The sequence below is a fragment of the Carassius gibelio genome, chromosome B18 (genome assembly GCF_023724105.1).
Source record: "Carassius gibelio isolate Cgi1373 ecotype wild population from Czech Republic chromosome B18, carGib1.2-hapl.c, whole genome shotgun sequence".
In the NCBI taxonomy this organism is placed as follows: domain Eukaryota; kingdom Metazoa; phylum Chordata; class Actinopteri; order Cypriniformes; family Cyprinidae; genus Carassius; species Carassius gibelio.
In genome coordinates, this window is record NC_068413.1 from 29,452,982 (window position 1) to 29,464,600 (window position 11,619).

Consider the following 11,619-nt stretch of genomic DNA (forward strand, 5'->3'; position numbering starts at 1 on the left):
CGTGCACGTGAACACGTTGCGCACTGTCTCAAATCCACGTAAGTGGTAAGTGTGCACGCAAGGCTCTGCGCACTTTCTAAAGTCCTGTATGGTAAGGGTTACGCGCTCCGCTTCGTTCCCTTTCTTAAGATGATTAGCCCCGAGGTTCCTTGGGCTTCATTCATTCAACCAGTGTGTATTTGTTATACACCCCAAGCATCGCTGTGTGGACTCCCGCATATTGTGGTTTTTCAGATAGCAAGCTTTACCAGGTCTCTCTGAAAGCGAGCTACCACATACTGTGGTTGTCAGGTAGTAGGCCTCACCAGGCCTCCCTGGAAATTTAGCTCCCACATGCTGTGCGTTTCCACTAAAAAACGAGCTCCCAAGGTTTGTGGTTGTCAGGTAGTAGGCCTCACCAGGCCTCCCTGGAGTCGAGTTCCATATTACCTTCCACTGAGGTGGTTATCTGGTAACGGGTAGTAGGCCTCTCTAGGCCTCTCTGTAGGTGAACTCTCGCATATTGCGGTTATCAGATAGTAGAAGAGAGACCTGTGAGACTTTAAAAACTTTGAGACTTTAAAAACTGCAAAAAAAACAGACATGCTTCAGGAAATTAATTATTTAATAAATCATGAATAAATTATGATTATAAAGTTTAATAATCATTGAAAAATTATTCACTGACTAATCACAAAAAATGTCAGACTAATTTTTTAAAACACAGAATTATTATACTCTCTGTGACTCATTTTTTAAAACACAGACTTATAATACTCTCTCTATCTGAGACACGTCTTCCGTTTCTTCTTTTAATAGAAGTAATTAGCCCCCAGCTCTTTAATTTGTAAACTGGTAGGTGCAGTCACTGGCTCCACTGGTTTGTCTGGTAAGACCCTAGGCCCTGATGCATCTACCTTGTCACCTGCCTAGAGAAAAAAATACATTTGAAAAAATGAATATTTAAACATTATTTAAATACATTATATTTATTTAGCATGGTATACCATTGATTGAGTAGCTACAGTCTACAATCATTCTTAAATCGTTTTAATACTGAGGTAACTGCTTTAACGATCTTTCACATGTTCACATAAAGAGCATAACTTTCTGTAAATGCACTATTTTGAGTAGGATAGGTTCGTTAGTTTTCTCTGTATTTAATTTTTATTTTTTTATCTTAGTGCTTGCCTCTTAATATCAGAAACTATAAAGCTAGCGCTACTGGCTAGTGTGGTGTCTAACTATGAAAACAATCTTCTCAGCAAGACCTAAAATATAAAAAAATAAAGAGTGAACTTGCCTGGAATTTGGGCTGCGGTCCTTGACAAGATCGCCAATAAAATTCTCGATCTTAAGGTTTCTTAAAAACTTAACGGTGCATGCCATAATCCTCACAATGCGATCTAAACCCGCCGACATGACATATAAAGTTGATCCTGATTGGTCCTCTTCTGTGAATTTGAAATGCTGATTGGCTCACGCAGATAGAACCTTATAGGGTGAGTTCGACTTTGTAGATAGAACCTTTTTGTTTTTTCAATAAAAAGTCCCAAAATGTACACAACTTCAGAAAAACCATCACATAATGTAAATAAGTTTTGGGACTATACATAGTCTGGTTTGGTATCCTCTTCAGATTTGAAATATAAACTCATGAGACATTTGACTTTCAACCCATTACTTTTCTAGATTGCTCCAGGACTGATTTGTATTTTATATCAAATAAAAAATGTAGTAACACTGAAGTAAGGAACTGTTGCAATTTTAAGTTAGGTAGGGCACTTTCAGCTGTGAGCCCCATAATGGGGGGTGCTGGCTAACAGGTTAATACAGGTTTAGCTGATTTTAGTTTCTCCCTCTAGGTAAGTATACGATGAACCAAACAGTGATCAGAGTGTCCCAAAGCTGCTTGTGGAACAGAGTGATATGCATCCTTTATTGTGGTGTAACAGTGATCCAGTATATTACTGTCTCTGGTGGGACATTTGATGTCTGTATTTTGGCAGTTCACAGGAGATATTTGCTTTGTTAAAGTCCAAGAGAATGATTAGAACAGAATCCAGGTATTGTTGTTCTGTCTCTGTGATCTGATCAGCCAGTTTCTGTAAAGCCAGGCTCACACGTGCTTGCAGAGGGGTGTATACACTCACCAGAATGAACGAGTGAAATGAATAGGACAGTTTGCAGTTAATGAAGAGTGTTTCTAGATCAGAACAGCACATCTTATTTAAAACTTTTACATCTGTAGTCCACCTTTCATTGATGTAAAAGCATGTCCCTGCCGGCGAACAATTTCCCTGTTGATTCTGCGTTGCGGTCTGCTCTGAACAGCTGAAAGCCCAGCAGCTGGAGCACACTGTCTGGAATGGCGTCATTGAGTTGAGTTTGTCTGTTTTGTTGGGTAGAGAGCGGAGATTTGCCAGATGGATGCTAGTCAATGGCGTTTCACGAGCGCGCCAGCTCTCCTTCCCCATCTCCACATCCAGAAGCATGTGATCAGTGGAACTGCTCCGTTGACAAGAGTGTCCAGCAAAACATCAGAATAGTAAAAAAAAAAAAGGTAATATATCGGGACAGGTGTGGTTCCAAATGTCCAGCAATTCATCCCTAGTGAAACTGATTGCAGGAATATAACTAAAGACAGGACAAACTAACAAAAACACAAAAACAACTGCAGAAACATGGTGTCACGGTCTATGGGAAAATGCATGGAAATGATATGCAGATGACGTTATGCATATTAAAACTAGACATTGTAAGCTCAATAAATGGCCATTTTGGGGAGGAGATGGTGTGGAGATTAATGTAAGCACAATCTTCCACTGACTGGGTATTACAAAGGGAATTGTGCACAGGTTCTGGCATACCCATGACTTTATAAATCTGAAAACTTTTGTACATACGCAGAATCTAGCTTTTGTGTTTATGCACACATTTAGGATTAAATCTACATAAAGTTTTATACATGAGGCCCATGGACAGGAGCTGCTGTCTGGTGTAACTGCGTGAAGGCGGAACTAATTTGCATATTCATAGATCCACATATAGTAAATGGGGGAAGGGTGTTGAGTTATGTTCAAGCTATTTTAAGGCATGAGAAAATTATATATATATATAAAACATTTAAGTATTTCATTTTGATGATCAAAGATAAGTTTTAAGGGATAAAAAATGCACCACAGGGGGACTTTAAATCAAGTATAAATTACATTTAATCATTATGGAATATTTCTAGTTGTATATGTACATGTAGGTAAAAGTCTTAATAAATAGTGGACTCACCTCGAAATACAAACATTTGTGTTAAAATTTTACAAGCATAAATATGTAATATTAAATACAAATTGCTAATTTCTTTTTTATAGATATGAACATATAATCATCAAATTAATTTGTATATTGCTTTTCACAATACACAGGGTTTCAAAGCAGCTTTATATGAAGTAATACTGTTGGCTTAATGTGCTTACTTGATGCTTTTAACATTGAGCAGTTTTAGGTCTGGGCAATATGACAACCCTATTAAAAAGTCATATATTTATTTATTTATTTTTTATACTAAGTATAGTTTAAAAGACTTACTGATATAAAAACCATAAATAAACTTTATTTGTAATACTACTTGTGCACATTCCAAATTTCTTCATGTGAAGCCTAAAATGTGTTTGAATGTCACCATGGAACAACTTTCCAATCAACCAATCAGAATTGAGAGATAACTTTTCAGGAAATGTCAGTTTTAGGCTTAAAATCAGGGTTAGTTGCAGCTACATCTTTGTTAATCTGCTATCATTTCCCTCTTATTTTATAAAAATAATGGGTAAGATTAGATTTAGGGGTAGGGATTTGGTTTAGTCTGTATTTTTGGCAAGTAATGTTGATCCAAGATCAACAAAATATGTTGATCTAGGAACATGTCTTATCAAAATCACGCAGACCCCTGAAGTATACTTGCAATAGTTCTGCGTTAGCACAATAATAAATATTTCAGTACATCTTTAATTGTACTTCAGCACTACTTACACACAATTAAAGTGCATTGAGAAAAAAATATATTATTTGTTTGAATTTAGCAGACTAAATGTATAAATGCAGTGTTTATTTATTAAGTACACAAATATGTAAATGTACAAAGTATATTTAGCATGAAGTAAACATATCTAAATACATTTTAGTATATTACATTTTCAGTAAGGATGGCAATATAATGTGTTAATAAAAATAATATACCCAAAACAATAACATTTATTTAGTTTTAAATAAAAGTTCACAATTTTAAATTTAAAACAATTTATTTTGTTTGTCTTCCCATGATTGCTTTTTTAGTGTTTCTCTCTGGATGTAAAAGGATGATGTAACACTTCGGGGCAAATATGGCCACCAGTAAACCAAAACTTGAAGCTAAAATGGCAAAAATCTCCACAGCCACTGCATATTTCCCTGGTGAGCTCACATATGCTGGAACAAATGCAATCCACACAGCACAGAATATTAACATGCTAAAAGTGATGAACTTTGCTTCATTAAAATTATCTGGAAGATTTCTTGCCAGGAAGGCTAAGAGGAAGCTTACTGTTGCTAAAAGTCCAATGTATCCTAGCAGCATAGAAAACCAGCCACTGAGCCAATAGCACATTCATAGACTATAATAGACCGGATATACAGGTTATTTTTATGGGGTGTTGGAGAAGCAGTTGATAGCCAGATTGCACATATCACAACCTGTATGGCAGTTAGGACCAGAACAGTACATCTTTGTGGAGCAGCTCCAAACCATCTTATTGCATCCTTCCCCTCTGGATAAGAAGACTTGAACACAGCTATTACCACCATAGTCTTGACTAGGATGCTGGAGATACACAGGACAAAGCTTATGCCAAACACAGCATGTCTTAACTGACATGTCCATAACTGTGGCTGGCCAATGAACAGCAGCACACACAGAAAACACAGTTTGAGTGACAAAAGCAGCAGGAAGCTGAGCTCTGAATTGTTGGCACGCACTATGGGAGTGTTGCGGTGATGCACAAGAATGACCATCACAAGAGCACAGGAACAGGTGCCAAGCAGGGAAGCAGTAGTCAAAGAGATGCCCAAAGGATCCTCATATAATAGAAACTCCACTTCTTTAGGGACACATTGATCCTTATTTGGACTGGACCAGAACTCAACTGGACAAACCATGCACTCAATAGCATCTGGGAATCAGTCCCTTTTTTAAGTCCCTTTTTTTTTCAGCTCAGTAATCAGGCACGTGCACAGGTAGGGCTCAACATGTGCAGAGCACATGCCCTTTTTGCCCTTACACTCCTAAGTGCCCTTTTTTTGGTGGTGTTTTTTTTAATTTTTTTATTAAACAATGCTATTGGTCACCCTTTACGTCTGTCTGTCTGTTTTACAAATATTTAGCAAATGAAAGTTCTTAAAACGAGCTTGTGTAAATCTTATTCGATCCTCAAGCTGTCAGTAAGCTGATAACTCCGCCCCCTCTATATTCATTGAATCAACTGAAGTTCCACAGCAGCCGCACAGTAGACACCAGCTGAGCTGAACAAAGTTTTGCGAAGGGTAAATAAATATCTTGTTGTTTGAATAAGTACTACTAAACACAATGGGTCTCATTCATGAAACACGAGCAGAACTAATTTTTGTGTAAATCGTGTGTAAAGTGGTTCTGTCATAAAATTTCGGATTCATTAAAATGTTCGTATTTTCCAAATGTTAGTTGGTACGAAAGAAATCTACACCTGCTCCCAGCTACGCGTAAATAGTGCGTTTAACATCTGACCATTTTGCTCATTAATACGGCTGCATTTTAATTCACCTTAATCGGGTACATATTTACACAGCATTTTGAAAAAAAAATATTATATAAAGTAATTACATACGGTTTTTCTTTTTACTTTTATTATGAGAGTAGCCTAGTAGTATGTAGATATGCTCGATGATGATGGTGGTCCTCCTCCAGTTTGAATACGATTTTTTCGAAGTGAACTAATGAAGCTGTCAAGCTTCATGTCGAACCATTTTCTTTTCACTTCTGGGACTGTTCGATTAACAGAAGAAACTCCATTAACAGCATCTGTAATATGCTGCCTAGCTTCCTTTTTTTAGGACCTGATAGTACGCCACTATGTACGCTTGAAAATAAAATGTGGCGTTTTGAATGAACTTCTGATAATAAAACTTCAATTTCTGCAGCTGAGAAATTGTTATTTTTCATTCGCTTTTGAGAAGAGACGTTGAAATCCTTCATTTGGTGTCATAATATGATGCTCATATATAGTTGTCTGTCGGATTTAATGGGCGGGATTTATGGTAATTGAGAATGAGCGTGCACGCGCGTCCCATTTACGACTGATTGGAATTCATTAACACACACACACATTTCACTATCACATCTGACGTTTACGAAGTATTTGTGAATCAGGAGAAGGGTTTTCGGGAAGGTCTCTTTACGCGCAAATCACTCCCATATTTACTCATATATTTACGAATGTTTCATGAATGAGACCCTATGTCTATAAAGGCTCATATTTTATTTATTTGATGTCTGACTGACTCACTGACTGAGACATGTGGGACGTCACCTGAGAGAGAGGGCTAGCATTTGCCATCTAGTCATAGCCAATACATAGCCAACACTTAAATAGCCTGTGCATATAGTTGCATTTCATCTTTTATAAAATGCTATTTTGGCCAAATGCATTTTACCACAGGAAAAACTGAGCGCTCCGTATATATTGCTAAAAAAACTAGTTTGTAACATTAGATGAAAATGTAATGTGATGCCGGTGTAGCAGTCGATTCTGTTCCCCAATGTCTGTTTCCCCTCGGGTTGCCAGGTCCGTGTAATAAACCCAACCAAATAGTTAATCAAACATTTTCCCAAAGTAGCCTAAATTCCGCGGATTTGGCAACATTCCCGCATGAAAATACACCAAACACACCTGGATGTAAGGAAAGCAAAAAGGGACAAATTTCTTGCTACACTGCAGCATAGTAAAATTATTCTCACACTCCCGTTTATGTTCTTTTTTTATTATTATACATCTTGCAGTTGTTCCGTTATTTTTGTCTTATGTTTTTACATTTCAAGTTGAAAAACCTCTCGTCTTAAATTTATTTTCAAGTTTAAGATTTAGGACGGTATTTTGAACTATTTGACTTGCTGTACATCCAGTCACGCTTCTGGTGCACGCTAGTTCTGATCGTACGTACAGTAACTCGGCAACAACGCCAGAATTGTAGTATGTTTGCGTAAAGGGGAACAGACATTCCGAGGGGAACAGAATCGACTGCTACACCGGCAGTGGCAGGCGCCGTCGCCGTTTTAATGACGAAAAAAAAATAAAAAAACATTCACATTTGCACACATTCGCTGGTCAAAAACGATATATTGATAAGTAAAACAACAACACAATTGTTTTTACCATCGGAAAATCGTGCGCCCCCGCGCTGTTTCGTTCTGGAACTTACACAAAGCGACGAGTGATCCTCGTCACCTAGATAACATATATTTCTAAGAAATTTATTCTTTGATTTATGATTGCTGATACACTTAATTTATTAACATTTAGGCTATTCATGTTATGGTATACTCTCCGCTCGTCCTCACATGTATAAAATGTTGTAAAACATGGTTTTACTACAGTAATGTAGTAGTAACTAAAAAAAAAAAAATTACAGAAGATCACTGTGAAATCTTTATATTTTATCATGCAGAATGTAATTCATGATTCATTCCTAGGCTTCATTTATTTGATCCAAAATACAGCAAAATCAGTAAAATTGTGTAATATTTTTACAATTTTAAATAACTGTTTTCTATTTGAATATATTTTAAAATGTAATTTATTTTTGTGATCAAAGCTGAATTTTCAGCATCATTACTTACATTACAGTGTCACGTGATCCTTCAGAAATGCTTTTCACTGCAACTGTACTTTTCACACTATTTGTATGTATTTTTTCATTGCTGGCTTATTTTAGGGAAAGTGTAGTGAATAAGAGACATTCAAGAGACCAACATCCCTGGTCCACCACAGTATAACATTTTTGCCAGATACATGGCTCACAGAAGGTTGCTGTTGTAATTAGGTTTAAAGAAGCCCTTAAAACCCTGTTTATCTATATTATCTAATATTATTATTATGGTTGTTATTAATCGTGAATAAATCTAAAGCTTTTGAGACTATTATTTTGTGTTATTGAATTTGTCATGAAGATGTGACCATTTCTTCCTTTTATGCAGGGTTACTAAATAATCTTGATATAAAAAAGGGAGGGGGGTGCCCTTTTTCAGTTTCAGCACATGCCCCTCAAAAGGTCTGTGCACGGCCCTGTCAGTAATTATCTGCTCACCTGTTGCATTAGAAATCTCCCCATCTCTGCATGGCAGGCAATCAAAACAGCAGAGAGGAAGACCCTTTCTTGTGGCTGGTCTGGTTCCTGGAGGACAGCTCTCACTGCACACGGACCGTGGAGGCTACAATAGACATCATGTGTTATCAGTCTTCTGTTTGTCATCGATTAAACAATGACTAGCTTTTCCTTTTGCATTCATTTACTCTCATTTTAGACTCTCGTTTAGACTTTAAGCAAAAAATAAAGACGAGAGAGAAAGAGAGAAATAGATTAATAGGCAGTGCTACTTTTTTTGTTTCAAAGTTCCAGTATATTGCGTCCTCATCCAGTGTGAGCACCATCCCTGTTTCCAACTCTTCATTTACTACACCGACTGTGCAGATCTTTATAGCTCCATCAGATTTCGGCTGCCAGTTCATCACGTCATAGATGGCCAGAGCATCTCCATTCTTATCAAATGACACATGATCCCCAAAGTCTGTGGTGAAGTTTACTTTTTGTAGGTAGTGAACCAGCTGTACAGTTTGTAGAAAGAACACGTGTTGAGTGTTTATCTTAAATTAATATACATAACATATTTTGCTTTTACACCTTCAACTTTTTAAATGCATGGGGGTAATCTGCACTATAATTGTGGATCTTACCTGCCATGGTTTTAGATTAGTTATGTTGGCACATTTGTTCCCACTGAATGGTCCTCTGCCCTCCACACACTGCAACAGATTATGAAGTGCATGTGCCAGTGCATAAACTGCCTTATAGACATTATAAGCTGCTCTCAACTCTGAAACATCAGTGTATGATGTGTTTTTTGTACTCAGATCTTCCTGTCCTGTACACACTGTTTTCACATGCTCTCCATCTATCTCTTTATTCCCAGTCTCAAATCTGCAGCCAAACATATTCTCCCAGAAGATCCTCAACATATTATCTCTTGGATGATTGGTGGGCCGCAGATGTAACAGAAAGTCATGAAGACCCTTAATCTCCCCACGCCTGATAGCAATGCCCAGTGTGCCCCCAAGGAAAGGCAGGAAGCGTGAAGTGTGAAACACAGGTGAAGTGGCCCAAGATTCACTTGCAATCCACTGTTTGCCTGTCATGTTCTGCAACACCACTTCTTCCATCAAAGGTATTACTAGGGACGAAGGAGAAAAAACAACAACCACTCTAGCTGTGGATGCCTGAATCACTCCTGTTATATGCTGAATGTTTCTGGGGTTGTTATCATAGGGCAGAATTTCAGAAAAAGCAACACAAAGCCCAGATATCTGCATTTCCTGATGAAAAGACTGAGCAGCATAGATACCATAGTCATCATCACTGTAGAGGAGACCAACCCAGGTCCATCCAAAATGCTTCAAGATCTGAACCATAGCCCGCACCTGGAAGGCATCACTGGGGATTGTTCTGAAGAAAGAGGGGTACTTTTTCCTGTCACTTAAACATGAGCAGGTGGCATAGTGACTGACCTAATTGGGGAAGAGGGAGAGGGCATGAGAAAGAGAAATAACACAACAGTCAAAAAAAATTAATAAAATAAAAATAAATAAATAATAAATACTACTACTTCTACTACTACTACTAATAAAAAATGCTAGTTCTTTTTTAATGTTGTCATACCCAAACAGATATATATGAGGATATATAACAAAAATATGCATATCGTGTATTTTTTATTTATTTATCCCATCTTACTATAGGTACTCGAAATAGCCCCAGAACACTGGAAATTGCAATGGATGGAGTTGAACTTGGATCCCCTACAATCCCAATCACGGGAGGAGGGCCAGTACAATTAAGGTTAGAGGATGACCTTTCTCTCCCACTAACAAGGGATATAGCAGCTCGGAACGCCATTCCTAGCATCACACAATTGTCATAAAGGTGGTAACCAAGAGTGATATTGGGCAGCAGATTGGGATTCTTATTGATCTCATTTATTGCAAAAGCCATGGTCTGTGCATGCCGGAAGCTTTCCATATTAAATCTAAGGAAATAAGTAAGTAAATAAGAAAATAGATAAATACATTTGTGTTATAAAAAGAGATGAATAAATACAACGTAGCAAACACATTAAGAGTTTACATGAGTTATATACACAGTGTATACAGCTTATATATATATATATATATATATATATATATATATATATATATATATACACACACACACACACACACACACACACACACACACACACATTGGTTTCAATACAAATTGTGTAAAGATGGCATTGCAGCTGTCATCACATCATTCAAACAAATTAACTGAGGTAAAAGAGGAAAAATACATCATAACATCCATATTTATTAGATATTAATTATAATTAATATTTAATCTTTCTCTGTTTAGTAATGCAGTTAATCTGACTCACATTTCACAGTATGGTTCTTCTGGTTCTCTTCTGAAGCTCAGCTCTGGGAACACTGTGAAAAAGTGAACTTCAAATAGGCCTCCAATTATAACATCTCCATCCAGGTACACTCCATTCAGCTTGAACTGCCTCTGGAGCTGACATGTGCCTAATCTGAGGACTGAAACTGAAGATAAACAGTCAAGTAGCAAGTATAGGGAAACAATCGGAGAGAACCGCATCACGCTCTCTTCTGAGCCTCACACCCTGTTAACTTATGGGGTGTTGCTTTAAAAGAGCAGGTGGTGCCAAGTGGGAATACCTGGAAATCAGGCAATCACCTTTCCATCCCTTTATGATTTCCTTTTCTAAATTAGATTAAGCCTCAGTTGTCCCTCATTTCCTGTTTTCAAATCTCTGGCTTTGGGTTCATTATGACCCCCAAATTGAAAGAGTAATTGTAAAAAATATATACATTTTTAATTCTACAAATAATATATATATATATATTTTTTTTGTTGTTTACTTCTCAAGTTCAAGTTCAAGTCTGCTTTATTGTCAATTCTTCCACATGTACAGTACATACATACAGAGAATCGAAATTGCATTACTCTTAGACCCCCGGTGCATACAGATAACATTAACATTAAAGCCTAAAAATCTAGATCAAATATAAAATGTAGATACAACAATACAATAAGGGAATGTAAAAAAAAAAAAAAAAGACATATAATAAAATTGAAAATAAACTTAAATAAAGCAGCGCAAGGCAAATGGCAGATAGAGTGCAAATCAATGAAGTGAACAACAGTGCAGATAAAATAATTTTTAGTGCAAAAACAAAAGCTTATTAAGTCTGATAAAAGTGACAAAAGGCCTCAAGAGCAGTTATTTTATTAACTGACTGATGTGGT

The 11,619-nt window shown here is 37.0% G+C and overlaps 1 pseudogene; it reads right to left on the bottom strand.

Annotated features, from left to right (window-relative positions):
• Nucleotides 1–4,273: 4,273 nt before the first annotated feature.
• On the bottom strand, nt 4,274–10,947 carry LOC127977342 (extracellular calcium-sensing receptor-like; annotated as a pseudogene).
• Between the last annotated feature and the right edge of the window lie 672 nt (nt 10,948–11,619).